The following is a 27944-nucleotide window of genomic DNA, read 5'->3' as shown; positions in this document are numbered from 1 at the left end:
CAATGGCTGCCTATTGAAGCAAGAATTGAGTTTAAAATATGTACAATAACCCATCAAATTATCAGAACTGGATGATCAAAATACCCAAGAGAATTGCTACATATTGTGCAGCCAATATATCATGTTGACACTAAAATAGTTACAGATAGTTTAAAATTTTTGAAACCTAGATATATGTCTACTATAGGCTCTGCAACTCCTTGGAAGACTAAAGAGACTTCCTGTAGGGCAGATCTAGGATCCTCTAGGTCTAGGAGAGGCAAGATTGCACTGATGATCGATGCTCAGCAGGAGGTGAGCTCTTGGAAGGGCGAGTGTAATCCACTACTTGCGCAAATGACAAGTCCTTCGAAGGACAGGGCAGAGGCTCCAGAGAGGCCAGTCCAAGCTCGTCATCTGTAGGTGACAGGGACTACCAGAAACTCCTGGCCAGACACTGGCAGGGTGATGACCTTTGAGGGAGTTTCAAGCGAGTAATTGCTGAAGCTCCTCCTCCAAAGGGTAACTATGGAAACCCAACTAGGGTCACAGCATACGAAGAGGAGGAGGTCCTGCCATTTTGCTTAATTTGAGGAAGGGGGCATTAACCGTATACACTTAATTTGAGTAAGGGGGTGATGAAAGTATATAAGTTCAATTTAAGTAAGGGGACATTACCGTAAATGCACCTAATGCTAATGACATACAGCGGCAAACCGCAAAATTTGAACCCGACATACAATAGCGGCAAACCGACCTGCTTTATCTTTTTCCGCCCTATCTTTATATTGATCACAACCCTTGTCCCAGATGGCAGGCTGTTGCTCTACCATAGAAATGATCACTTCCGTAGACATATTCAAAAAGGTTCACTATTGATATCTGTATATTATTAAGAATTCCTGAAAAACAGAGTGTGAGCGAGAAAAGACGTGCACCTGACGACTGCTTCGAAGCTACTGCAGATCAAAACCATCACAGGCAGGGTTGTCAACTTTGGGTTGATAGCGAGATGAGGGAATTATATTATGTTAAATACAGTTTTGCTTTCAGCGATAAATATTGCAATAGGTAGTACTGCGTAATTATATAATAATAGTATTATCTAGTTAGTTTAATGCCACTTCTACCCGTATTGGTGATATTGGCATTAATAATGATGCAATGAAAATATAAGGAAATAATAGAAGTAATACATGGAGATTTTCAACATACTTACATAGTAGAAATATATATATAAAAGATAAAAGTTTTCCTGCCGCCGCGTGCGGCATACTATGTCAGTAGCCATAGCTTAACATGTGTTGACGATTAATTCGAGTAAAGGAACATTAACCGTAAATATGCTTAAGTACAGGGGCATTAACAGTAAATACGCTTAAGTAAAGGGGTGTTAACTCTAAATACGCTCAATTTAAGTAAGGGGGAGTTAACAGTAATTACGTTTAATTTCAGTGAGGGGACGTTATCAGTAATTACATCTAATTTGAGTGAGGGGCATTAATAGTTATTATATTTAATTTGAGTAAGGGGGCATTAACCCTAAATACACTTAATTTTCAGTGAGGGGGCATTAACATTAAATTAGCTTGATTTGAGTGAGAGGGCATTAACTCTTAATACTCGCAATTGATTGAGGGGGTGTTACCCCTAAATGTGCTTAATTTGAGTAAGGAAGAGTTAATTGTAAATGCGCTTAATTTGAACAAGAGGTCGTTAGCCATAAATACACCTAATTTGAGTAAGGGGATGTTAACCGTAAATAAGTTTAATTTGGGTAAGGGGCGTTAACCACAAATACGCTTAAAGTAAGGGGTGTTAACCATATATAATATATACGCTTAATCTGAGTAATGGGCGTTTAACCATAAATTCGCTTAATTTGACTGAATGGGAGTTAACCATAAAAACGCTCAATTTGACTGAAGGTGCGTTAACTGTAAATACCCTCAATTTGAGTGAGGGAGCGTTAACCGTAAATACCCTCAATTTGAGTGGGGGAGCGTTAACCGTAAATATCCTCAATTTGAGTGAGGGGGCGTTAACTGTAAATACCCTCAATTTGAGTGGGGAGCGTTAACCGTAAATACCCTCAATTTGAGTGGGGGAGCGTTAACCGTAAATACCCTCAATTTGAGTGATGGAGTGTTAGCAGTATATGCACTCAATGTGAGTGAGGGGGCGTTATTTGTAAATAAGCTTAATTTGAGTAAGGGGTGTTAACCATAAAAACAATTTGAGTAAAGGGGCATTAACCGTAAACACAATTTAAGTAAAGGGGCGTTATGCATAAACACAATACAAGTAAAGGGGCGTTAAGCATAAACACAATACAAGTAAAGGGGCGTTAACAATATAAGATTAATTTGAATATGAGCCATAACTGTAAATACACTAAATTTGAGGAAGGGGGCATTAACTCTAAATACGCATAATATGAGTGAAGGGACGTTAACCATAAAAAGGCTTAATATGAGTAAGGGGCATTAGCCTAACCGTAAAAAGTCTTAATTTGAGCAAGGGGCGTTAGCCATCAATATGCTTAATTTGAGTGAGGAGGTGTTAACCACAAATAGGGTTAATTTGAGTAAGGGGAATTAGCCATTAAAATGCTCAATTTGAGTGAACGGGTGTTAAAACATAAATTTGCTTAATCTGACTGAAGAGTAAATATGCTCAATTTGAATGAGGGGGCATTACCCGTATATATGCTTAATTCGAGTGAGGGAACGTTAACCCTACATACGCTTACTTTGAGTGAGGGGGCGTTAACCCTAAATACACTCAATTTGAGTGATAGAACGTAAACCTTAATTACCCTCAATTTGAGTGAGGGTGGGGGGTCAACTCTAAATACGCTAAATTTGAGTGAGCGAGCGTTAAGCCTAAATACTCTTCATTTGAGTGAAGGTGCATTACCCTCGAAATGCGTGTAACTAGAGTAAGGAGGAGTTAACCGTAAATATGCTTAATTTGAGTAAGTGGGCGTTAGCCATAGATATGCTTAATTTGAGTAAGAGCCTTAACCATAAATAAGTTCAATTTGAGTAAGGGGGCGTTAACAGCAAATAGGCTTAACTTAAGTAACAGGCGTTAACTATGAATACTCTTAATTTGAGTAAGGGATTTAATTGTAAATACGCTCAATTTGAGTAAAGGGGTTATAACCGTAAATTCCCTTATTTCATCTGAAGCGGTGTTAACCGTAAAAACACTTAATCTGAGTGAGAGGGCGTTAACGTTATACAGTATACACTATTTGAGTGAGGGGGCATTACCCCTAATTACACTTCATTTGAGTGTGGGGGCATCAACCCTAAATACGCTTCATTTGAGTGAGGGGGCATTAACTCTTAAACTTCATTTGAGTGAGGGGGAATTAACTCCAAATACGCTTCATTTAAGAGAGGGGGCATCCCAAATAAATATGCTCAACTAAAGTAAGGAGGAGCTAACCGTAAATACACTTAATTTGAGTAAGGGGGAATTAGCCATAAATCCGCTTAATTTGAGTAAAGGGGCGTTAACCATAATAACACTTAATTTGAGCAAGGGGCGTTAACCAAAAATACGCTTAATTTGAGCAAGGGGCAGCGTTAACCAAAAATACGCTCAATTTGAGCAAGGGGCAGCGTTAACCAAAAATACGCTCAATTCGAGCAAGGGGCAGCGTTAACCAAAAATACGCTCAATTCGAGCAAGGGGCAGCGTTAACCAAAAATACGCTCAATTCGAGCAAGGGGCAGCGTTAACCAAAAATACGCTCAATTCGAGCAAGGGGCAGCGTTAACCAAAAATACGCTCAATTCGAGCAAGGGGCAGCGTTAACCAAAAATACGCTCAATTCGAGCAAGGGGCAGCGTTAACCAAAAATACGCTCAATTCGAGCAAGGGGCAGCGTTAACCAAAAATACGCTCAATTCGAGCAAGGGGCAGCGTTAACCAAAAATACGCTCAATTCGAGCAAGGGGCAGCGTTAACCAAAAATACGCTCAATTCGAGCAAGGGGCAGCGTTAACCAAAAATACGCTCAATTCGAGCAAGGGGCAGCGTTAACCAAAAATACGCTCAATTCGAGCAAGGGGCAGCGTTAACCAAAAATACGCTCAATTCGAGCAAGGGGCAGCGTTAACCAAAAATACGCTCAATTCGAGCAAGGGGCAGCGTTAACCAAAAATACGCTCAATTCGAGCAAGGGGCAGCGTTTGAGTGAGGATCCTTTAACCCTAAATATGATTAAGTTGAGTGTGGGGGCGTTGACCCTAAATACGCTTAATTTGAGTACGGTGGCGTTAACCCTAAATACACTTAATTTGATTGAGGGCGTTAACTCTAAATACATTTCATTAGAGTGAGGGGGTGTTAACCCTAAATACGCTTAACTTGAGTGAGGGGCGTTAACCCAAAATACACTTCATTTGAGTGAGGAGGCATTAACCATAAATACACTTCATTTGAGTGAGGGAGCATTACCCCTAAATACGCTTCATTTGAGTAAGGGGGCAGTACTCCTGAATACGCTTAACTAGAGTAACGAGGAGTTAATCATAAATACGTTTAATTTCAGTTTGGGGGCGATAGCCATAAATAGGTTTAATTTGAGCAAGGAAGCATTAACCGTAAATAAGCTCAATCAGAGTAAGGGGCGTTAACCATAAATCCTCTTAATTTGAGTAAGGGGAGTTAACCATAAATAGGCTTAATTTGACTGACGGAGCGTTAACTGTAAATACCCTCAATATGAGCAAGGAGGCGTTGAGTATAAATAGGCTTGATTTAAGTGAAGGGATCTTAATCGTAAATTCGCATAATTTGACTGAAGGGGCGCTAACCAGGAATATGCTTAATTTGAGTGAGGGGGCATCAACTATATATAACCTTAATTTAAGTGAAGGGGCGCTAACCATATACTATAAACAATCGATTTGAGCGAGGGAGTGTAAACCCTAAATATGTTTTAGTGAGGGGGCGTTAATCTTGAATATAATTAATTTGAGTGAGGGGGAATTAACCCTAAATAAGTTTAATTTGAGTGAGGGGGCATTAACCCTAAATACCTTTAATTTGAGTGAGGGGGTGTTGTGTTAACCCTAATTACATTTACTTTGAGTGTGGGAGTGTTAACCCTCAATAAGTTTAATTTGAGTGAGGGGGCATTAATCATAAATACCCCTCATTTGAGTGAGGGGGCGTTACCCCTAAATATGCTAAATTTGAGCAGGGGAGCGTTAGCCTTTAATAAGATTGATTTGAGTAAGCCATAAATACGCTTACTTTGAGTAAGGGGGTGTTAGCTATAAATAAGCTTAAATTGAGTAAGAGACGTTAACCGTATATAAGCTTAACTTGAGTAAGGGGAGTTGACCATAAATAGGCTTAATTTGACTGAGGGAGCCTAATTTGAGTGAAGGAACGTTAATCGTAAATTCGCATAATTTGACAGAAGGGGCGCTAAACATAAATAGTCTTAATTTTATTGAAGGGGCGGTAACCAGGAATATGCTTAATTTGAGTGAGGGGCATCAACTATACATAAGCTTAATTCAAGTGAAGGGGGACTAACCATATACTATATACAATAGATTTGAGTGAGGGAGCTTTAGCCCTAAACATGTTTGAGTGAGTTAATCCTAAATATGATTAATTTGAATGAGGGGGCATTAACCCTAAATACGTTTAATTTGAGCGAGGGGGTGTTGTGTTAACCCTAATTACATTTAATTTGAGTGAGGGGGCATTAATCATAAATACCCTTCATTTGAGTGAGGGGGCTGAATTTGAGCAGGGGAGCATCAGCTATAAATAAGCTTAAGTTGAGTAAGAGACGTTAACCGTAAATAGGCTTAATTTGAGTAAGGGGCAATAACAGTAAACTTGATTAATTTGACTGAAGGGGCTTTAACAGCAAACACGCTCAATTGAGTAAGGGGCGTTGACAGAATACGCTTTATTTGAGTAAGGGGCATTAACCGAAAATACGCTCAATTCGAGTGAATGGGCATTAACCATGAATACAATTAATTTGAGTGAGGGGTCATTAACCGTAAATGCGCTCAATTGGACCAAGGGGCATGAACCCTAATGCGATCAATTCGAGTGGGGGGGCGTTAACTGTAAATACGATCAATTCGAGTGAGGGTGTATTAACTGTAAATCCGCTCAATTTGCCTAAGGGGGCATATACCCTAAATGCAATGATTTTGAGTGTGTGGCATTACCCATAAATACATTCAATTTGAGTAAGGGAGCGTTAACTGTATATACAATCAATTTGAGTGAGTAGGCATTAAGCGTAATGCTCTGAATTTGACTGAGGGGCATTACCCGTAAATCCGTTCAATTTGACCGAGGGTGGCGTAAACCATAAATGCGCTCAATTTGAGCAGGGAGCATAAGCTGTAAGCACGCTTATTTGAGTAATGGGCATTAACCATTACACACTCAGTTAGAGTAAGGGAGTTAACCATTACACACTATTTCATCGAGGGGGCATTAACCATAAATACACTTAATTTAACTGAGAGGGCATTGATTGTAAATAGGCTTAATTTGACTGAGGCAACGTTAACCGTAAATACACATAATTTGAGTAAGGGGCGTTAACCATAAATACCTTTAATTTGACCAAGGGGCTGTTAACTGTAATTATGCATAGATTAAAGGGCGTTAAACGTTATCAATTTGATTGAGGGGACGTTCATTGTAAAGGCACGTAATTTGAGCGAGGGGCGTTAACCGTAAACATCCTTAATTTGACCAAGGGATTGTTAACGCTAATTACGCTTAATTTAAGTAAGGGCGTTAACCGCAACTACGCCCAATTTGACTGAGGGGACATTAACCGTAAATATACGTAATTTGTGAGAGGAGTGTTAACCGTAAATACCCTCTATTTGATTGAGGGGTTGTTAACCAAAATTACGTTTAATTTAAGTAAGGGGGCGTTAACCGTAAATACACGTAATTTGAGAGAGGGGCGTTAACCGTAAATACACGTAATTTGAGAGAGGGGCGTTAACCTTAAATACGTTTAATTTAACAGAGGGGTTGTTAACGGTAATTATGCTTAATTTGAGCATGGAGGCGTTAACCGTAAATACGCCTAATTTGAGTAAGGGGGCGCTAGCCGTAAATACGCCTAATTTGAGTAAGGGGGCGCTAGCCGTAAATACGCCTAATTTGAGTAAGGGGGCGCTAGCCGTAACTACGCCTAATTTGAGTAAGGGGGCGCTAGCCGTAAATACGCCTAATTTGAGTAAGGGGGCGCTAGCCGTAAATACGCCTAATTTGAGTAAGGGGGCGCTAGCCGTAAATACGCCTAATTTGAGTGAGGGGGCGCTAGCCGTAAATACGCCTAATTTGAGTGAGGGGGCGCTAGCCGTATATACGCTTAATTTGAATGAGGGGGCGCTAGCCGTAAATACGCCTAATTTGACTAAAGGGGCGCTAGCCGTAAATACGCCTAATTTGGGTAAGGGGGCGCTAGCCGTAAATACGCCTAATTTGGGTAAGGGGGCGCTAGCCGTAAATACGCCTAATTTGAGTAAGGGGGGGCTAGCCGTAAATAGGCCTAATTTGGGTAAGGGGGGGCTAGCCGTAAATAGGCCTAATTTGGGTAAGGGGGCGCTATCCGTAAATACGCCTAATTTGAGTAAGGGGGCGCTATCCGTAAATACGCCTAATTTGAGTAAGGGGGCGCTAGCCGTAAATACGCCTAATTTGAGTAAGGGGGCGCTAGCCGTAAATACGCCTAATTTGAGTAAGGGGGCGCTAGCCGTAAATACGCCTAATTTGAGTAAGGGGGCGCTAGCCGTAAATACGTCTAATTGAGTAAGGGGGCGCTAGCCGTAAATACGCCTACTTTGAGTAAGGGGGCGCTAGCCGTAAATACGCCTAATTTGAGTAAGGGGGCGCTAGCCGTAAATACGCCTAATTTGAGTAAGGGGGCGCTAGCCGTTAATGCGCCTCATTTGAGTAAGGGGGCGCTAGCCGTAAATGCGACTAATTTGAGTAAGGGGGCGCTAGCCGTAAATGTGCCTATCTTGAGTAAGGGGACGTTAGCCGTAAATGCGCCTAATTTGAGTAAGGGGGCGCTAGCCGTAAATACGCCTAATTTGAGTAAGGGGGCGCTAGCCGTAAATACGCCTAATTTGAGTAAGGGGGCGCTAGCCGTAAATACGCCTAATTTGAGTAAGGGGGCGCTAGCCGTTAATGCGCCTCATTTGAGTAAGGGGGCGCTAGCCGTAAATACGCCTAATTTGAGTAAGGGGGCGCTAGCCGTTAATGCGCCTCATTTGAGTAAGGGGGCGCTAGCCGTAAATGCGACTAATTTGAGTAAGGGGGCGCTAGCCGTAAATGTGCCTATCTTGAGTAAGGGGGCGCTAGCCGTAAATGTGCCTATCTTGAGTAAGGGGGCGCTAGCCGTAAATGTACCTATCTTGAGTAAGGGGGCGTTAGCCGTAAATGCGCCTAATTTGAGTAAGAGGGCGTTAGCTGTAAATGCGCCTAATTTGAGTAAGGGGGGCGTTAGCCGTAAATGCGCCTAATTTGAGTAAGGGGGGCGTTAGCCGTAAATGCGCCTAATTTGAGTAAGGGGGGCGTTAGCCGTAAATGCGCCTAATTTGAGTAAGGGGGGCGTTAGCCGTAAATGCGCCTACTTTGAGTAAGGGGGCGTTAGCCGTAAATGCGCCTAATTTGAGTAAGCCTAATTTGAGTAAGGGGGCGCTAGCTGTAAATACAGATGCTCCCCTACTTACGAACATTCGAGTTACGAACAACGGTACATACGAACACAAATTGAAGGAAGTCCAAACATGTTCGTAAACATCGGTAGATTTAATTTCAAGTTAAATTCTCTCTCTCTCTCTCTCTCTCTCTCTCTCTCTCTCTCTCTCTCTCTCTCCGTATTTTGATTTTTAATGCAGTTAAATCTTCATATTTCTTTGAAGATTATTAAAAAAAATTTTATATCCTTATTCGATGTTTCAATTAAGGGAATAGTAACGGATCGGAAGAAAACCACTTGATTTGCCTCTCGCCTTCCGTCAGAAGAAATATAACGTCATCAGACTTTTGGCATTTTTTTTTATTTCTTAACATATTAGAAATATCTTCAAGATGAATATTACATCAGCGCCAATATGTTACAGAAAATCAGTTTCCCTACAGTTCTTATTATTAGGTATCATGCGAAATCGTTGTAGCTCTTTCTTTGTGTGTGTGAGTGCTCGCTCTGTCAATCGCATATGGGTAGTTAATTCTAAAGCTTCATACAGTATTCAATTTTTCATTCAATATTAAGCCTTCATATTTCATTAGACATTATTGTGTTTAATTATGGTTTATTAAAGCACGTTCATATTTTTTTTTTTAATTTCTTGAGCATTACAATAATCAACAATTACTTTTGATTTACTTTTGGTTGGGAGATCAGCTGATCTCAAGGTGACGCTGCAGTATTACGATTATGCGCACATATAGTACGAATAACACTGATTTATATCATTTTCTTGATATTCGAAATCTCTTCATAGTGAATATTACAACAGCGCTAATATATAGGGTATCACATTTTCCATACAGTTCGTTGATAGACCTTATTATTAGTTATAAACGGAATACGCAACACCCCCCCCCCTCTCTCTCTCTCTCTCTCTCTCTCTCTCTCTCTCTCTCTCTCTCTCTCTCTCTCTCTCTCTCCGTATTTTGATTTTTAATGCAGTTAAGTCTTCATATTTCTTTGAAAAATATTAAAAAATTCTTTATATCCTTATTCGATGTTTCGATTATGGGAATAGTAACGGATCGGAAGAAAATCCCTTGCTTTGCCTCTCGCCTTCCGCCAGAAGAAATATAACATCAGACTTTTTTTCTTAACTTTACGGTAAGTTGTACTAATCTCATAACTAATGATACAGACCACTAAAACACTTGATATCGTTACTCGGTGTTTCGATTATGAGAATTCTGTAATAAGATTACTCGGCAACATAATGAAAGGAAATCATTCGGTTTGTCAGCGCTCTTCCGCCAAATACATGACGTCACAAGATACGTGACGTATACTCTACAAAGAATGATTCCGTCGGTCAAAATTAAAATAAAACAATTCAGTAAACTAAACTTCTGCATTTTATTTAACAATACCAAAACAACCATGAAGCAGTTAAATGCACAGTACTGTTCCATACAGTAAATACAGTACGGCACAAGTCAGCTGATTTGATAAGCGTGAAAAGGTAAACGTTACAGTACAGTACATAATGCAAATGGCCGCTTGTTTACATAAGTTTCTAGCAAAAAAAATGGGTAATGGAACAATAAAATATCTTTCAGTACATTTATTTAAAAAGGAATTAATGTACAGTACTGTACTAAATGTACAGTACACTATATTTACTACGATTTTACTTAAAGTCAGCTGATTCAGAAATGCAGTGCATATGTATGGCCGATTGTGCAAGTTTCCATTATGTAGTGTGCAGTACAGGATAATAAAACAACATACTGTACTGAACTTTACAGTATTATACAGACTACTGTAATATGATAAAGTAAAATATTTGTAATAACCTATTTTATATGAAATGGGGCTATTTGTTGACTTCTACTGCTGAAAATCGTAGACATCTGAGTTAGGTTACGCTTACTCCAGACCGAAATTTAACACTAACGACTTACGAACAATACGACTTACGAACAGACTCTCGGTCCCTATTGTGTTCGTAAGTTGGGGACTGTCTGCCTAATTTGAGTAAGGGGGCGCTAGCTGTAAATATGCCTAATTTGAGTAAGGGGGCGCTAGCCGTAAATACGCCTAATTTGGGTATGGGGGCGCTAGCCGTAAATACGCCTTATTTGAGTAAGGGGGCGCTAGCCGTAAATACGCCTAATTTGAGTAAGGGGGCGCTAGCCGTAAATACGCCTAATTTGATTAAGGGGGCGCTAGCCGTAAATACGCCCAATTTGAGTAAGGGGGCGCTAGCCGTAAAGACGCCTAATTTGAGTAAGGGGGCGCTAGCCGTAAAGACGCCTAATTTGAGTAAGGGGGCGCTAGCCGTAAATATGCCTAATTTGAGTAAGGGGGCACTAGCCGTAAATACGCCTAATTTGAGTAAGGGGGCGCTAGCCGTTAATGCGCCTAATTTGAGTAAGGGGACGCTAGCCGTAAATACGACTAATTTGAGTAAAGGGGCGCTAGCCATAAATGCGACGAATTTGAGTAAGGGGGCGCTAGCTGTAAATGTGCCTATCTTGAGTAAGGGGGCGTTAGCCGTAAATGCGCCTAATTTGAGTAAGGGGGCGCTAGCCGTAAATACGCCTAATTTGAGTAAGGGGCGTTAGCCGTAAATGCGCCTAATTTGAGTAAGGGGCGTTAGCCGTAAATGCGCCTAATTTGAGTAAGGGGCGTTAGCCGTAAATGCGCCTAATTTGAGTAAGGGGCGTTAGCCGTAAATGCGCCTAATTTGAGTAAGGGGGCGTTAGCCGTAAATGCGCCTAATTTGAGTAAGGGGGCGTTATCCGTAAATGCGCCTAATTTGAGTAAGGGGGGCGTTAGCTGTAAATGCGCCTACTTTGAGTAAGGGGGCGCTAGCCGTAAATGCGCCTAATTTGAGTAAGGGGGCGCTAGCCGTAAATGCGCCTAATTTGAGTAAGGGAGCGCTAGCCGTAAATGCGCCTAATTTGAGCAAGCCTAACTTGAGTAAGGGGGGCGTTAGCCGTAAATACGCCTAATTTGAGTAAGGGGGCGCTAGCCTTAAATGCACCTAATTTGAGTAAGGGGCGTTAGCCGTAAATGCGCCTAATTAGTGTAAGGGGGCGTTAGCTGTAAATGCGCCTAATTTGAGTAAGGGGGCGTTAGCCGTAAATGCGCCTAATTTGAGTAAGGGGGCGTTAGCCGTAAATGCGCCTAATTCGAGTAAGGGGGCGTTAGCCGTAAATGCGCCTAATTCGAGTAAGGGGGCGCTAGCCGTAAATGCGCCTAATTTGAGTAAGCCTAATTTGAGTAAGGGGGCGCTAGCTGTAAATATGCCTAATTTGAGTAAGGGGGCGCTAGCTGTAAATATGCCTAATTTGAGTAAGGGGCGCTAGCCGTAAATACACCTAATTTGGGTAAGGGGGCGCTAGCCGTAAATACGCCTAATTTGAGTAAGGGGGCGCTAGCCGTAAATACGCCTAATTTGAGAAAGGGGGAGCTAGCCGTAAATACGCCTAATTTGAGTAAGGGGGCGCTAGCCGTAAATACGCCTAATTTGAGTAAGGGGGCGCTAGCCGTAAATACGCCTAATTTGAGTAAGGGGGCGCTAGCCGTAAAGACCCCTAATTTGAGTAAGGGGGCGCTAGCCGTAAAGACGCCTAATTTGAGTAAGGGGGCGCTAGCCGTAAAGATGCCTAATTTGAGTAAGGGGGCGCTAGCCGTAAATATGCCTAATTTGAGTAAGAGGGCACTAGCCGTAAATACGCCTAATTTGAGTAAGGGGGCGCTAGCCGTTAATGCGCCTAATTTGAGTAAGGGGGCGCTAGCCGTAAATGCGACTAATTTGAGTAAAGGGGCGCTAGCCATAAATGCGACTAATTTGAGTAAGGGGGCGCTAGCTGTAAATGTGCCTATCTTGAGTAAGGGGGCGTTATCCGTAAATGCGCCTAATTTGAGTAAGGGGGCGTTATCCGTAAATACGCCTAATTTGAGTAAGGGGCGTTAGCCGTATATGTGCCTATCTTGAGTAAGGGGCGTTAGCCGTATATGTGCCTATCTTGAGTAAGGGGGCGTTAGCCGTAAATGCGCCTAATTTGAGTAAGGGGGCGCTAGCCGTAAATGCGCCTAATTTGAGTAAGGGGCGTTAGCCGTAAATGCGCCTAATTTGAGTAAGGGGGCGTTATCCGTAAATGCGCCTAATTTGAGTAAGGGGGCGTTATCCGTAAATGCGCCTAATTTGAGTAAGGGGGGCGTTAGCTGTAAATGCGCCTACTTTGAGTAAGGGGGCGCTAGCCGTAAATGCGCCTAATTTGAGTAAGGGGGCGCTAGCCGTAAATGCGCCTAATTTGAGTAAGGGAGCGCTAGCCGTAAATGCGCCTAATTTGAGCAAGCCTAACTTGAGTAAGGGGGCGTTAGCCGTAAATACGCCTAATTTGAGCAAGGGGGCGCTAGCCGTAAATGCACCTAATTTGAGTAAGGGGCGTTAGCCCTAAATGCGCCTAATTAGTGTAAGGGGGCGTTAGCCGTAAATGCACCTAATTCGAGTAAGGGGGCGTTAGCCGTAAATGCACCTAATTCGAGTAAGGGGGCGTTAGCCGTAAATGCGCCTAATTCGAGTAAGGGGGCGTTAGCCGTAAATGCGCCTAATTCGAGTAAGGGGGCGTTAGCCGTAAATGCGCCTAATTCGAGTAAGGGGGCGTTAGCCGTAAATGCGCCTAATTCGAGTAAGGGGGCGTTAGCCGTAAATGCGCCTAATTCGAGTAAGGGGGCGTTAGCCGTAAATACGCCTAATTTGAGTAAGGGGGCGTTAGCCGTAAATGCGCCTAATTTGAGTAAGGGGGCGTTAGCCGTATATGCGCCTAATTTGAGTAAGGGGGCGTTAGCCGTAAATACGCCTAATTTAAGTAAGGGGGCGTTAGCCGTATATGCGCCTAATTTGAGCAAGGGGGCGTTAGCCGTAAATACGCCTAATTTGAGTAAAGGGGCGCTAGCCGTAAAGACGCCTAATTTGAGTAAGGGGGCGCTAGCCGTAAATATGCCTAATTTGAGTAAGGGGGCACTAGCCGTAAATACGCCTAATTTAAGTAAGGGGGCGTTAGCCGTATATGCGCCTAATTTGAGTAAGGGGGCGTTAGCCGTAAATACGCCTAATTTAAGTAAGGGGGCGTTAGCCGTATATGCGCCTAATTTGAGTAAGGGGGCGCTAGCCGTAAATACTCCTAATTTGAGTAAGGGGGCGCTAGCCGTAAAGACGCCTAATTTGAGTAAGGGGGCGCTAGCCGTAAATATGCCTAATTTGAGTAAGGGGGCACTAGCCGTAAATACGCCTAATTTGAGTAAGGGGGCGCTAGCCGTTAATGCGCCTAATTTGAGTAAGGGGGCGCTAGCCGTAAATGCGACTAATTTGAGTAAAGGGGCGCTAGCCATAAATGCGACTAATTTGAGTAAAGGGGCGCTAGCCGTAAATGCTTCTAATTTGAGTAAGGGGGCGTTATCCGTAAATGCGCCTAATTTGAGTAAGGGGGCGTTATCCGTAAATACGCCTAATTTGAGTAAGGGGCGTTAGCCGTATATGTGCCTATCTTGAGTAAGGGGCGTTAGCCGTATATGTGCCTATCTTGAGTAAGGGGGCGTTAGCCGTAAATGCGCCTAATTTGAGTAAGGGGGCGCTAGCCGTAAATACGCCTAATTTGAGTAAGGGGCGTTAGCCGTAAATGCGCCTAATTTGAGTAAGGGGCGTTAGCCGTAAATGCGCCTAATTTGAGTAAGGGGCGTTAGCCGTAAATGCGCCTAATTTGAGTAAGGGGGCGTTATCCGTAAATGCGCCTAATTTGAGTAAGGGGGCATTATCCGTAAATGCGCCTAATTTGAGTAAGGGGGGCGTTAGCTGTAAATGCACCTACTTTGAGTAAGGGGGCGCTAGCCGTAAATGCGCCTAATTTGAGTAAGGGGGCGCTAGCCGTAAATGCGCCTAATTTGAGTAAGGGAGCGCTAGCCGTAAATGCGCCTAATTTGAGCAAGCCTAACTTGAGTAAGGGGGGCGTTAGCCGTAAATACGCCTAATTTGAGTAAGGGGGCGCTAGCCTTAAATGCACCTAATTTGAGTAAGGGGCGTTAGCCGTAAATGCGCCTAATTAGTGTAAGGGGGCGTTAGCTGTAAATGCGCCTAATTTGAGTAAGGGGGCGTTAGCCGTAAATGCGCCTAATTTGAGTAAGGGGGCGTTAGCCGTAAATGCGCCTAATTCGAGTAAGGGGGCGTTAGCCGTAAATGCGCCTAATTCGAGTAAGGGGGCGCTAGCCGTAAATGCGCCTAATTTGAGTAAGCCTAATTTGAGTAAGGGGGCGCTAGCTGTAAATATGCCTAATTTGAGTAAGGGGGCGCTAGCTGTAAATATGCCTAATTTGAGTAAGGGGCGCTAGCCGTAAATACACCTAATTTGGGTAAGGGGGCGCTAGCCGTAAATACGCCTAATTTGAGTAAGGGGGCGCTAGCCGTAAATACGCCTAATTTGAGAAAGGGGGCGCTAGCCGTAAATACGCCTAATTTGAGTAAGGGGGCGCTAGCCGTAAATACGCCTAATTTGAGTAAGGGGGCGCTAGCCGTAAATACGCCTAATTTGAGTAAGGGGGCGCTAGCCGTAAAGACGCCTAATTTGAGTAAGGGGGCGCTAGCCGTAAAGACGCCTAATTTGAGTAAGGGGGCGCTAGCCGTAAATGAGCCTAATTTGAGTAAGGGAGCGCTAGCCGTAAATGCGCCTAATTTGAGCAAGCCTAACTTGAGTAAGGGGGCGTTAGCCGTAAATACGCCTAATTTGAGCAAGGGGGCGCTAGCCGTAAATGCACCTAATTTGAGTAAGGGGCGTTAGCCGTAAATGCGCCTAATTAGTGTAAGGGGGCGTTAGCCGTAAATGCACCTAATTCGAGTAAGGGGGCGTTAGCCGTAAATGCACCTAATTCGAGTAAGGGGGCGTTAGCCGTAAATGCGCCTAATTCGAGTAAGGGGGCGTTAGCCGTAAATGCGCCTAATTCGAGTAAGGGGGCGTTAGCCGTAAATGCGCCTAATTCGAGTAAGGGGGCGTTAGCCGTAAATACGCCTAATTTGAGTAAGGGGGCGTTAGCCGTAAATGCGCCTAATTTGAGTAAGGGGGCGTTAGCCGTATATGCGCCTAATTTGAGTAAGGGGGCGTTAGCCGTAAATACGCCTAATTTAAGTAAGGGGGCGTTAGCCGTATATGCGCCTAATTTGAGCAAGGGGGCGTTAGCCGTAAATACGCCTAATTTGAGTAAGGGGGCGCTAGCCGTAAAGACGCCTAATTTGAGTAAGGGGGCGCTAGCCGTAAATATGCCTAATTTGAGTAAGGGGGCACTAGCCGTAAATACGCCTAATTTGAGTAAGGGGGCGCTAGCCGTTAATGCGCCTAATTTGAGTAAGGGGGCGCTAGCCGTAAATGCGACTAATTTGAGTAAAGGGGCGCTAGCCATAAATGCGACTAATTTGAGTAAAGGGGCGCTAGCCGTAAATGCGTCTAATTTGAGTAAGGGGGCGTTATCCGTAAATGCGCCTAATTTGAGTAAGGGGGCGTTATCCGTAAATACGCCTAATTTGAGTAAGGGGCGTTAGCCGTATATGTGCCTATCTTGAGTAAGGGGCGTTAGCCGTATATGTGCCTATCTTGAGTAAGGGGGCGTTAGCCGTAAATGCGCCTAATTTGAGTAAGGGGGCGCTAGCCGTAAATACGCCTAATTTGAGTAAGGGGCGTTAGCCGTAAATGCGCCTAATTTGAGTAAGGGGCGTTAGCCGTAAATGCGCCTAATTTGAGTAAGGGGGCGTTATCCGTAAATGCGCCTAATTTGAGTAAGGGGGCATTATCCGTAAATGCGCCTAATTTGAGTAAGGGGGGCGTTAGCTGTAAATGCACCTACTTTGAGTAAGGGGGCGCTAGCCGTAAATGCGCCTAATTTGAGTAAGGGGGCGCTAGCCGTAAATGCGCCTAATTTGAGTAAGGGAGCGCTAGCCGTAAATGCGCCTAATTTGAGCAAGCCTAACTTGAGTAAGGGGGGCGTTAGCCGTAAATACGCCTAATTTGAGCAAGGGGGCGCTAGCCGTAAATGCACCTAATTTGAGTAAGGGGCGTTAGCCCTAAATGCGCCTAATTAGTGTAAGGGGGCGTTAGCTGTAAATGCGCCTAATTTGAGTAAGGGGGCGTTAGCCGTAAATGCGCCTAACTCGAGTAAGGGGGCGTTAGCCGTAAATGCGCCTAATTCGAGTAAGGGGGCGTTAGCCGTAAATGCGCCAAATTTGAGTAAGGGGGCGTTAGCCGTAAATGCGCCTAATTTGAGTAAGGGGGCGTTAGCCGTAAATACGCCTAATTTGAGTAAGGGGGCGTTAGCCGTATATGCACCTAATTTGAGTAAGGGGGCGTTAGCCGTAAATGCACCTAATTTGAGTAAGGGGGCGTTAGCTGTAAATGCACCTAATTTGAGTAAGGGGGCGTTAGCCGTAAATGCGCCTAATTTGAGTAAGGGGGCGTTAGCCGTAAATCCACCTAATTTGAGTAAGGGGGCGTTAGCCGTAAATCCACCTAATTTGAGTAAGGGGGCGTTAGCCGTAAATCCACCTAATTTGAGTAAGGGGGCGTTAGCCGTAAATCCACCTAATTTGAGTAAGGGGGCGTTAGCCGTAAATGCACCTAATTTGAGTAAGGGGGCGTTAGCCGTAAATGCACCTAATTTGAGTAAGGGGGCGTTAGCCGTAAATGCACCTAATTTGAGTAAGGGGGCGTTAGCCGTAAATGCACCTAATTTGAGTAAGGGGGCGTTAGCCGTAAATGCACCTAATTTGAGTAAGGGGGCGTTAGCTGTAAATGCACCTAATTTGAGTAATGGGGCGTTAACCGTAAATACGCCGACTTTGAGTAAGGGGGCGTTAGCCGTAAATACGCCTAATTCGAGTAAGGGGCGTCAGCCGTAAATACGCCTAATTCGAGTAAGGGGGTGTTAGCCGTAAATCCACCTAATTTGAGTAAGGGGGTGTTAGCTGTAAATGCGCCTAATTTGAGAAAGGGGGCGTTAGCCGTAAATGCACCTAATTTGAGTAAGGGGGCGTTAGCTGTAAATGCGCCTAATTTGAGTAATGGGGCGTTAACCGTAAATACGCCGACTTTGAGTAAGAGGGCGTTAGCCGTAAATACGCCTAATTCGAGTAAGGGGGCGTTAGCCATAAATACGCCTACTTTGAGTAAGGGGGCGTTAGTTGTAAATGCGCTTAATTTGAGTAAAGGGGCGTTAGCCGTAAATGCGCTTAATTAGAGTAAAGGGGCGTTAGCCGTAAATGCGCTTAATTAGAGTAAAGGGGCGTTAGCCGTAAATGCGCTTAATTAGAGTAAGGGGGCGTTAGCCGTAAATGCGCTTAATTAGAGTAAGGGGGCGTTAGCCGTAAATGCGCTTAATTAGAGTAAGGGGGCGTTAGCCGTAAATGCGCTTAATTAGAGTAAGGGGGCGTTAGCCATAAATACGCTTAATTTTAGTAAGGGGGCGTTAGCCATAAATGTGCTTAATTTGAGTAAGGGGGCGTTAGCCATAAATGTGCTTAATTTGAGTAAGGGGGCGTTAGCCATAAATGTGCTTAATTTGAGTAAGGGGGCGTTAGCCATAAATGTGCTTAATTTGAGTAAGGGGGCGTTAGCCATAAATGTGCTTAATTTGAGTAAGGGGGCGTTAGCCATAAATGTGCTCAATTTGAGTAAGGGGGCGTTAGCCATAAATGTGCTTAATTTGAGTAAGGGGGCGTTAGCCATAAATGTGCTTGATTTGAGTAAGGGGGCGTTAGCCATAAATGTGCTTAATTTGAGTAAGGGGGCGTTAGCCATAAATACGCCTAATGTGAGTAAGGGGGCGTTAGCCATAAATACGCCTAATTTGAGTAAAGGGGTGTTAGCCATAAATACGCCTAATTTGAGTAAGGGGGCGTCAGCCGTAAATGCGCTTAATTTGAGTAAAGGGGCGTTAGCCGTAAATGCGCTTAATTTGAGTAAGGGGGCATTAGCCATAAATACGCTTAATTTGAGTAAGGGGGCGTTAGCTATAAATGTGCTCAATTTGAGTAAGGGGGCGTTAGCCATAAATGTGCTTAATTTGAGTAGGGGGGCGTTAGCCATAAATACGCTAATTTGAGTAAGGGGGCGTTAGCCATAAATACGCTAATTTGAGTAAGGGGGCGTTAGCCATAAATGTTCTTAATTTGAGTAAGGGGGCATTAGCCATAAATACGCTGATTTGAGTAAGGAGGCGTTAGCCATAAATAAGCTAATTTGAGTACGGGGGCGTTAGCCATAAATACGCCTACTTTGAATAAGGGGGCGTTAGCCATAAATGCGCTCAATTTGAGTGAGGGGACGTTAACCCTAATTGTGCTCAATTTGAGTATGGGGATTAACCATAAATGGACTCATTTTGAGTGAGGGGGCGTTAACCATAAATGCGCTCAATTTGAGTAGGGGGATTAACCATAAATGAGTAGGGGGATTAACCATAAATGAGTAGGGGGATTAACCATAAATGCGCTCTATTTGAGTAGGGGGATTAACCATAAATGCGCTCTATTTGAGTAGGGAAATTAACCATAAATGTGCTCAATTTGAGTGAGTGCGTGTTATCCATAAATGTGCTGTATTTGCGTGAGGGGGCATTAACCATAAATTTGCTCAATTTAAGTGAGGGGGAATTAACTGTAAATGCGCTCAATTTGAGTGAGGGGCGTTAACCATAAACATGCTTAATTTTATTGAGGGGGTGTTAACCGTAAATATGCTTAATTTGACTGAGAGCACGTTTACCGTAAATACACGTAATTTCAGCGAAGGGCCATTAACCGTAATTACGCTTAACTTAAGTAAGGGGGTGTTAACTACGAATACCCTTAATTTAAGCAAGGGGGTGTAAACATTAATTATGCTTAATCTAATTAAGGGGGCATTAACCTTAAATATGCTTTATTTAAGTAAGGGGCCATTAAGAGTAAATACGCCTAATTTAAGTAAGGGGGCGTTAACGAAAAATACGCTTAATTTAAGGAGGTGTTAATCTTAAGTATGCTTAATTTAAGTAAGGGGGTGGTAATCTTGAATAAGCTTAATCTAGGCAAGGGAGTGTTAACCCTAAATACGCTCAATTTAAAAGGGGCTGTTAACCATAAACATGCTCAATTTTATTAACGGGGTGTTAACCGTATATACTTAATTTAAGCAGGGGGTGTTAACCGTAAATACGCTCAATTTCAATAAGGGGGCGTTTGTCGTATGATGGCTACAAAAAAATTGCTGAGAAAATGGATTGAAAAAAATTCCTGTTTGTTATAAATATGCAAGGCCTAATGTTCTACAAAGGCTCCGGTGTTTTCAACGTTTTCGATGACAACATCTGCCTGGATAAGATTTGAAATAACCCTATCGTCTATATGATAAATTTATGGTATATAAAATATATATATATATATATATATATATATATATATATATATATATATATATATATATATATATATATATATATATATATATATATATATATATATATATATATATATATATATATATATATATATATATATATATATATATATATATATATAGATATATATATATATATACATATATATATATATATATATATATATATATATGATGTATATATATATATATATATACACATATATATATATATATATACACATGTATATTTATATATATATATATATATATATATATATATATATATATATATATACATATATATTTATATATACATATATATATATAGTTATATATAGTTATATATACAAGTTATATATATATAGTTATATATAGTTATATATACAAGTTATATATATATATATATATATAGTTATATATTAAGTATATATATATATATATATATATATATATATATATATATATATATATATATATATATATATCTATATATACATACATATAATATATATAAGTTGTATATATAACATACATATAATATATATATTATATATATATATATATATATATATATATATATATATATATATATATATATATATATATATATATATATATATATGTACACACACAAAAGGTTAAAAATGCCGATAATAAAAGGATTTGTACGTTGAGGCCGGTAATAACTGTTGATTAGATGGACCCATTCAGGTAAAATTTCCCTCCTTCGCCTTATCCCAATTTGTACCTATGCTGATCTTATTATTTCTCATCACACTTGAACCTTGTTAATCTTTATCTATTTGACCATGAAAACAACATGGTTATCGACCTTCTTCCTTTTCCTGTCAATCACTTTTTTTTTATTATGCAATTACATTAATTTCTCAATTTGATTAAAACGCGCCATTTCCTTATTAACAACAGATCAAAACTCAAGAATTGTGTGAAATATCTCCATTAATTCTCTCTTTTTTTTTTGGATTGTTTTCCAATTCACTTATCGATATAAATATTTCTTAATGGAGACAATAATCGAAATCTATCATAATTTCACTTTAAACCGCTACATATATACCTATCAACTGTTTATTTAAAATATTACTTAATTTTTTTGAACGTATTTTTTGGCTGATCACAAAAGGAAAGAAAAATAACCAGATTTGCTTGATGGAGATAGCTAGATAATATAGAGATAGATAGCTAGATAATATAGATAGATAGATAGAGAGAGAGAGAGAGATGGGTAGATCGAGAAAAATAGAGATAGATAGATAGATAAGAGATAGAGATAGGTAGATAATATAGAGATAGATAGCTAGATAATATAGATAGATAGATAATATAGAGATACATAGAGATATATAGATAGATAGAGATAGATAGATAATATAATAATATAGATAGATAGATAATATAGAGATACATAGAGATATATAGATAGATAGAGATAGATAGATAATATAGAGATAGATAATACATAGATAGATAATATAAAGATAGATTATATAAAGATAGATTATATAAAGATAGATAGAGATAGATAGATAATATAGAGATAGATAGATAATATAGAGATAGATAATATAAAGATAGATAGATAATATAGAGATAGATAGATAATATAGAGATAGATAATATAAAGATAGATAGAGATAGATAATATAGATAGATAGAGATAGATAGAAAGATAGATAGAGACAATACAGTAGATAGATAGATATGGATAGATAAGAGATGGATAGAGAGATAGAGATAAATAGAGAGAGATAGATAGAGATAAATAGAGAGAGATAGCGATAAATAGAGAGATAGATAGCTATAAATAGAGATAAATAGAGAGATAGAAAGATATACAGATATAGATAGCTATAGATAGACAGAGATAGAGATAAGCAGAGATAGATAGAGGTAGATAAGAAACTCTTGTATATGGTCTATAAAACAAAGCTAAACAAGTAAACCCTAGACCGCTAAAGGGCCAAATTCACTGGTTTTCATAAATTAGATCAATCAAACGAAGTAGAAACGGTATATGACGTAGCCAAGGAGTGAATAAAATCTTTTAACGGGACCAGTGTGAATAAATATGTCAAGTAATTGGAGCTGATAAGTAAGTTTCGAAGGAGGACAAATCTTGAGAATTGACACTTTAAGAACTTACTAGGAATAGTGGCAAATAAAACATTAAGAAATGTGTTACTATTACAATACAATGAGGGATAATGTTCAATGTTCATTTCATGTTAGTAACAGTTAACTTCCTCAGAATACATTTTAATGTTACTGTTCTTAAAATATTTTATTTTTTCATGTTTCCTTTCCTCACTGGGCTATTTTCCCTGTTGGAGCCCACGGGCTTATAGCCTCCTGCTTTTTCAACTAGGGTTATAGTTTAGCAAGTAATAATAATAATAATAATAATAATAATAATAATACTTGAGAGAAACTTGAGAGAAACGACAAATGAACACCAGAATATGTCAATTACTCAAGATGAAATAAATGACAAAGGAGACTTTAGTATCCACGGAAAATATATGATACTTTAATTTCTAGTCATATGCATGAACCATTTATTTGTTCCTAATCGCCATCTTGTGTTTTGTCCAATTTTGGCGATGAATATTGGGACAAACCTTTAATTTCTAGCGAAATACATCAACCGCTCATTTTTTCATACTTGCTATCTTGTGTTTGTTAATTTCGGATCATGAATATTGGGGGCAAAGCACCAATATGTTTACTCGTATACAAATGGGGGAAACAATATATGAATATTACAGAAGTAAACTCGTGAAAAAAAATGTAATATGATCTAGAGAAAACTTAAAAATTTTCACGCTGTTGGGTTAATCAATATATGAATATTACAGAAGTTAACTCGTGAAAAAAAATGTAAAATGATCTAGAGAAAATTTTAAAATTTTCCCCCTGTTGCATTTTTAAAAAATTATATCAAGACAATAGGTCTAAGGAGGTACGATTGTTTTATTAGGTTCAGAAATTAACTAACCAAACAGTCCTTAACACTATCATGGGGGATCCCAGTGAGAAACCGGGATTTTGGGTGGGGGAAAAGGGTGATTTGCATGAATGATAATGTTCAGAAATGCATAATAGACACTAAAACAATTAGAAATATATATGGTTCGTGTAAGGCAAGTCATCATTTCGGGGATATTTATGACTTTCAGATGAACAATAGCAGCTATATAAACTGAAAGGACAACGTATTCAGCGTAACTACTGAAATAGATTAAACTACTTTATGAGAGAAGTCTTTTATGATTGTAGTCATGCTGGAACTGAAACGGAGGGGGGGGGGGGGAGGGGGCAGGACGTTTATATAAAACAACCGATGGTAACTTTTGCAGAAATATTCAGAACCTCTTACTCTGATATAAAAGAAAATATATAAATAAAGAACAGTCAATGACTACGTCATAAAAATAAACTGTTGGCAAAAGCGAATTCAACCAACGCGTGATCAGTAACCCACAACCAATCCCCTAAAATGTAAACAACGTACTTGATGAAATGGCGTTCACATGTTACTCGAGCAATATGGAAGTTATTATACTCCAGCCCCTATTTGCTTTACAGAGAAATATGCCAAACAATTCAACACTCTTAAGTAAATTTCTTATAGCGTAATTCCAGTTTCGTTAGAAATAACTGTAGCATATAAACCTCATCCAGTTCATGGCGTTAATGCAGCACAAAAAAATAAGTAGAATCATGTAGGATACCAATAACATTTGAGATGAAAACACATTTGGATGCTAACACGATTATGCGAGAGACAGAACGACACACAAACCCTAATATACAGCACAGGAAGTTACAAAGTTCAGAGCAACGGAAAACCGGGAACTTATGAAGATAATAGCAATACGTTATCGTCTCGGACAGAAGACAACGAGTAACAGAAAATAAACAAATTATGATAAAATAAGAACAACTAACAATTTACCTTTGAGGCTTCAGAATACCGTGTTTATCTTGATCACGCATGACGCTTCGGACTGCCGTTCGTAAGATCGAAAATCACAAGTTAAATGCACAATAGATTTACACGCAATCTGGACGATTTCTCCACTGTAGTGCAGTGAATCGGCAGAACCGCTTCCAATTACGGCAGAAGCGTACGCCTGGCAGCGAGGTACGGCAGCCAAGGATTCGGGAATGCCAACCCGCGTCGGTTACCGCTGGTTGAGTTGCCACGCAAAGCGCCTCGGTGTTTGTACAGTTTAGTGGCCAGTTACCAATATTTTTTAAAGTCAGTTATTCACATGATATCTTGAAGCATGCATTTCAACGAAAACCTTACTGAAAATCTGCCGTATTATCCGTGGGTGGTTACTAAGCGATAGTTGCTAACTGAAACTATGCTGCCGTTACGATACACCACAGGTGCTATCTGTATCTACTAAACAAAAACTGATACGTTGAGAAAGTACGATATTTCTCTTCAAGGTACTAAACGTTACAATACTATTAATATCTAGGACATTGTCACTGTTTTTAGCCCCTGGCATTCACAGGTGATATAAAAAAAAAAAACTTTAAAAGCTTGTCGTATATCGTACCGTAATTTCATACGTAATCTGTCTTGGGCTATCATGATTTAAGCACTTGCCATCGAATAATCACAATAATATGCTGGAAACAACCATAGTATATTATTATTATTATTATTATTATTATTATTATTATTGCTGCTTGTTGTTGTTGTTGTTGTTGTTGTTACTTGCTAAGCACGACCCTAGTTGGAAAAGCAGGATGCAATAAGCCCAAGGGTTCCAACGGGAAACACAGCCCAGTTACAGGGGCGTAGGAGCGTTTTCCTGTTTGGGGGGGGGGGTTGGCTGAAGTTCGAAATGACACTGAAGGAGGGGCCGCAGGAGCGAAGGCATAGGGTGGGGGGGGGGTGTCTGGGGGTCTCCCCCAGAAAAACTTTATGAGGAAACACTCTCAGATGCCATTTCCTGGCTTCTGATAGCATATTGTATCAAAAACCAAATCATATTTTTGGAAGATTTTTATGTAACCAATTCCAATTTTTATTGAGTCATGCCTGAGACCAGAAAATATACATATTAAAAGTGTATAAATAATATATAATTAATACTTCATAAGCTCTGAAATTATATAAAAGTATACATATTTAAAAAGAATTATGAAGAAATTATATATATATATATATATATATATATATATATATATATATATATATATATATATATATATACATTCATGCATATGTTTATATGTGCGATATTTGTCAACTATATGTGTTGGCGTGTGTCATGCTTTCAATTTATTACTGCGTATCAATGATGTAGTTTGTTACTATAATAGTGTTTGGTAATGATGGATAGATTAACATATGTTTGCACGGTATGCACTGGGGGTCAAACATTATAAGTGGCTTGATTCCCAATATGGGGGCTGCTCTCTCTGTAAAACTAAGCGAGTGACGGAACTGTGAAACTATGATGCTGAGTACTAACATGATACTTACGTGGCGGGGGTGGGGTGGGAGGGTAATACTGTACAAGAGCTGTTGCCAGAGATGAAATGCATTTACAAAATGTAAATCTGAATGTTTAAAAGCATATTTTCAGCAATAAAGTGGGGTGGCTATAGAACCCCCAGCCCACGCCCCTGGGGAAAGGAAATAAGGAAATAAACTACAAGAGACATTTTTAAGGACAATACTAACATTAAAATAAATCTTTCGTATATAAACTATGAAAACTTCAAAATAACAAGAGGAAGAGAAACAAGGTAGAATAGTGCGCTCGAGTGCACACCCAAGCAAGAGAACTCTAATCCAAGACAGTGGAAGACCATGGTACTGAGGCTTTTTGTATCGAGGGGTATGTTATTGATAAAAGAGACTTGAAATCATACGTGTCTATAGCAACTCACGGGCATACAGGAAAATCTGGAAATTTAGGAGTGGGAGCGTAAATTGTTGCATATCTCATTGAATCCTGCTTTTCCAGCTAGGGTTGTAGCTAAACAAGTAATAATAATAATAATAATAATAATAATAATTGTAATGATGGTACATGTCGGTTGTGAACTTCTAGAACATCGGTTAATGGTTATAAAAGAATTAGAAATGCGTTGTCCTCGAGTGCTACCCTAATTAAGGGGATGAGACGCTAATTGGAAGAAATTAATACACTCATACTCACACACACACAAACGCACACACACACACACACACACACACATATATATATATATATATATATATATATATATATATATATATATATATATATATATAAATATATATATATATGTGTGTGTGTGTGTGTGTATATATATTCTGTATCTTTACACTGTATTTATTAGTGTAAACGAACCGTCGAAAAAGATATCTAAATATTTAGATATGTACACACACAGAATTAGCCCTCCCCCCCCCCCTTTTCCTAACTACAACCCGCTGGTTTGACAATTTGTGGGAGTGTGGTTTTAGAGTGCACATCTCACCCCCTCTCACCATGGTATGACTACTCCCTCTCCCCCTCGATCGTGACAAGAAAGAAATATACATATTTTCATATATCTATATATACTGTAAAGCCAGACACCTGCTCCTTATTATTATTATTATTATTATTATTATTTAGCTACAACCCTAGTTGGAAAAGCACAATGCTATAAGCCCAGGGGCCTCAACAGGGAAAATAGCCCAGTGAGGAAAGGAAATGGGGAAAAATAAAATATTTTCAGAACAGTAACAATATTAAAATAAATATTTCCTATTTAAACTATAAAAACTTTAACAAAAGAAGAGGAAGAGAAACTAGATAGAAAAGTGTGCCCAAGTGTACCCTCAAGCAAGAGAACTCTAATCCAAGGCAGTGTAAGACCATGGTACATAGGCTGAGGAAATCAGTCAAATTATTCACTAATCAAGTATGCCATTGTTATTATTGAAATGGAATATACTAAATTTCTAAAAGAAATCATGAAAAAAAAAAAATGTAATTCACAACTCAAGACGTCAAATTTCCGTTCTGGATCAAGAAATTGATTCTCACCAGCTATTCAAAGAATTTGCATTTGATATTATAAAAAAAGAAACTTTCCAACTTAAGAAGTGTGTGTGTGCATGTGTGTGTGTACGCGAGTTTAAATCCACAAGCATAATTATGCAGTGCTACCTAATCCAACTTAGAACGTGTGTGTGTGTATGTATGTGTGTAGCGAGTTTAAATCCACAGGTATGATAATGGTGTGCTACCTAATCCCAACTTAAGACGTGTGTGTGTGAGAGTATGCATGAGTGTGTATGTGTGTGTGTGCGTGCACGTGCGTGTAAATCCACAAACATATGCAGTGATACCTAATCGTACAAATATATGAAACTAACCTTTAACATTTTACTTATTCCACTTTTAAGGACTGCGTTTGAGCAAGAGCCTGTGTCTTGCTTTTAGTTCGGCACTCTAAAAAACAAACAAACAATTATTCCACAACTTGAAATCACTAGAAGATCAAAATCAGATCGCTCACAGTATCACTCGAAATGACCGACCAAAAATCCCGTTGGAACAAAGTGTTTTCCAAATGCCGGGGCGCACCCTTTGATCTAATACCGTCCAAAAAAGTACCGCCCACTAATGTACTAAGTTAAACTAATTATAGCTTTTACTGACCGGTCTCGCTCGGGCTAAGTTCCAGCATCAGCCACACTCGTCCGTTTTCGTTTGGGGGTGGGGGAGGGGGGAGGGGTAACTCGGAAAGAATATTGG

General features: G+C 40.1%; 1 long non-coding RNA gene across 1 annotated transcript in view; it reads right to left on the bottom strand.

Moving 5' to 3' along the window:
• LOC137617789 (uncharacterized) overlaps nucleotides 1-24333 on the bottom strand; it is a 596344-nt gene extending 572011 nt beyond the window's left edge. Inside the window, exon 1 of the long non-coding RNA XR_011039659.1 lies at nucleotides 24140-24333. This is a non-coding gene — a long non-coding RNA (uncharacterized lncRNA). The remainder of the gene's footprint in view (nucleotides 1-24139) is intronic.
• Between the last annotated feature and the right edge of the window lie 3611 nt (nucleotides 24334-27944).

This window comes from Palaemon carinicauda, chromosome 24, assembly GCF_036898095.1.
Source record: "Palaemon carinicauda isolate YSFRI2023 chromosome 24, ASM3689809v2, whole genome shotgun sequence".
Taxonomy (NCBI): Eukaryota; Metazoa; Arthropoda; class Malacostraca; order Decapoda; family Palaemonidae; genus Palaemon; species Palaemon carinicauda.
Note: the sequence above shows the minus strand (reverse complement) of the source record. Positions and strands in the feature narration are given on the sequence as shown.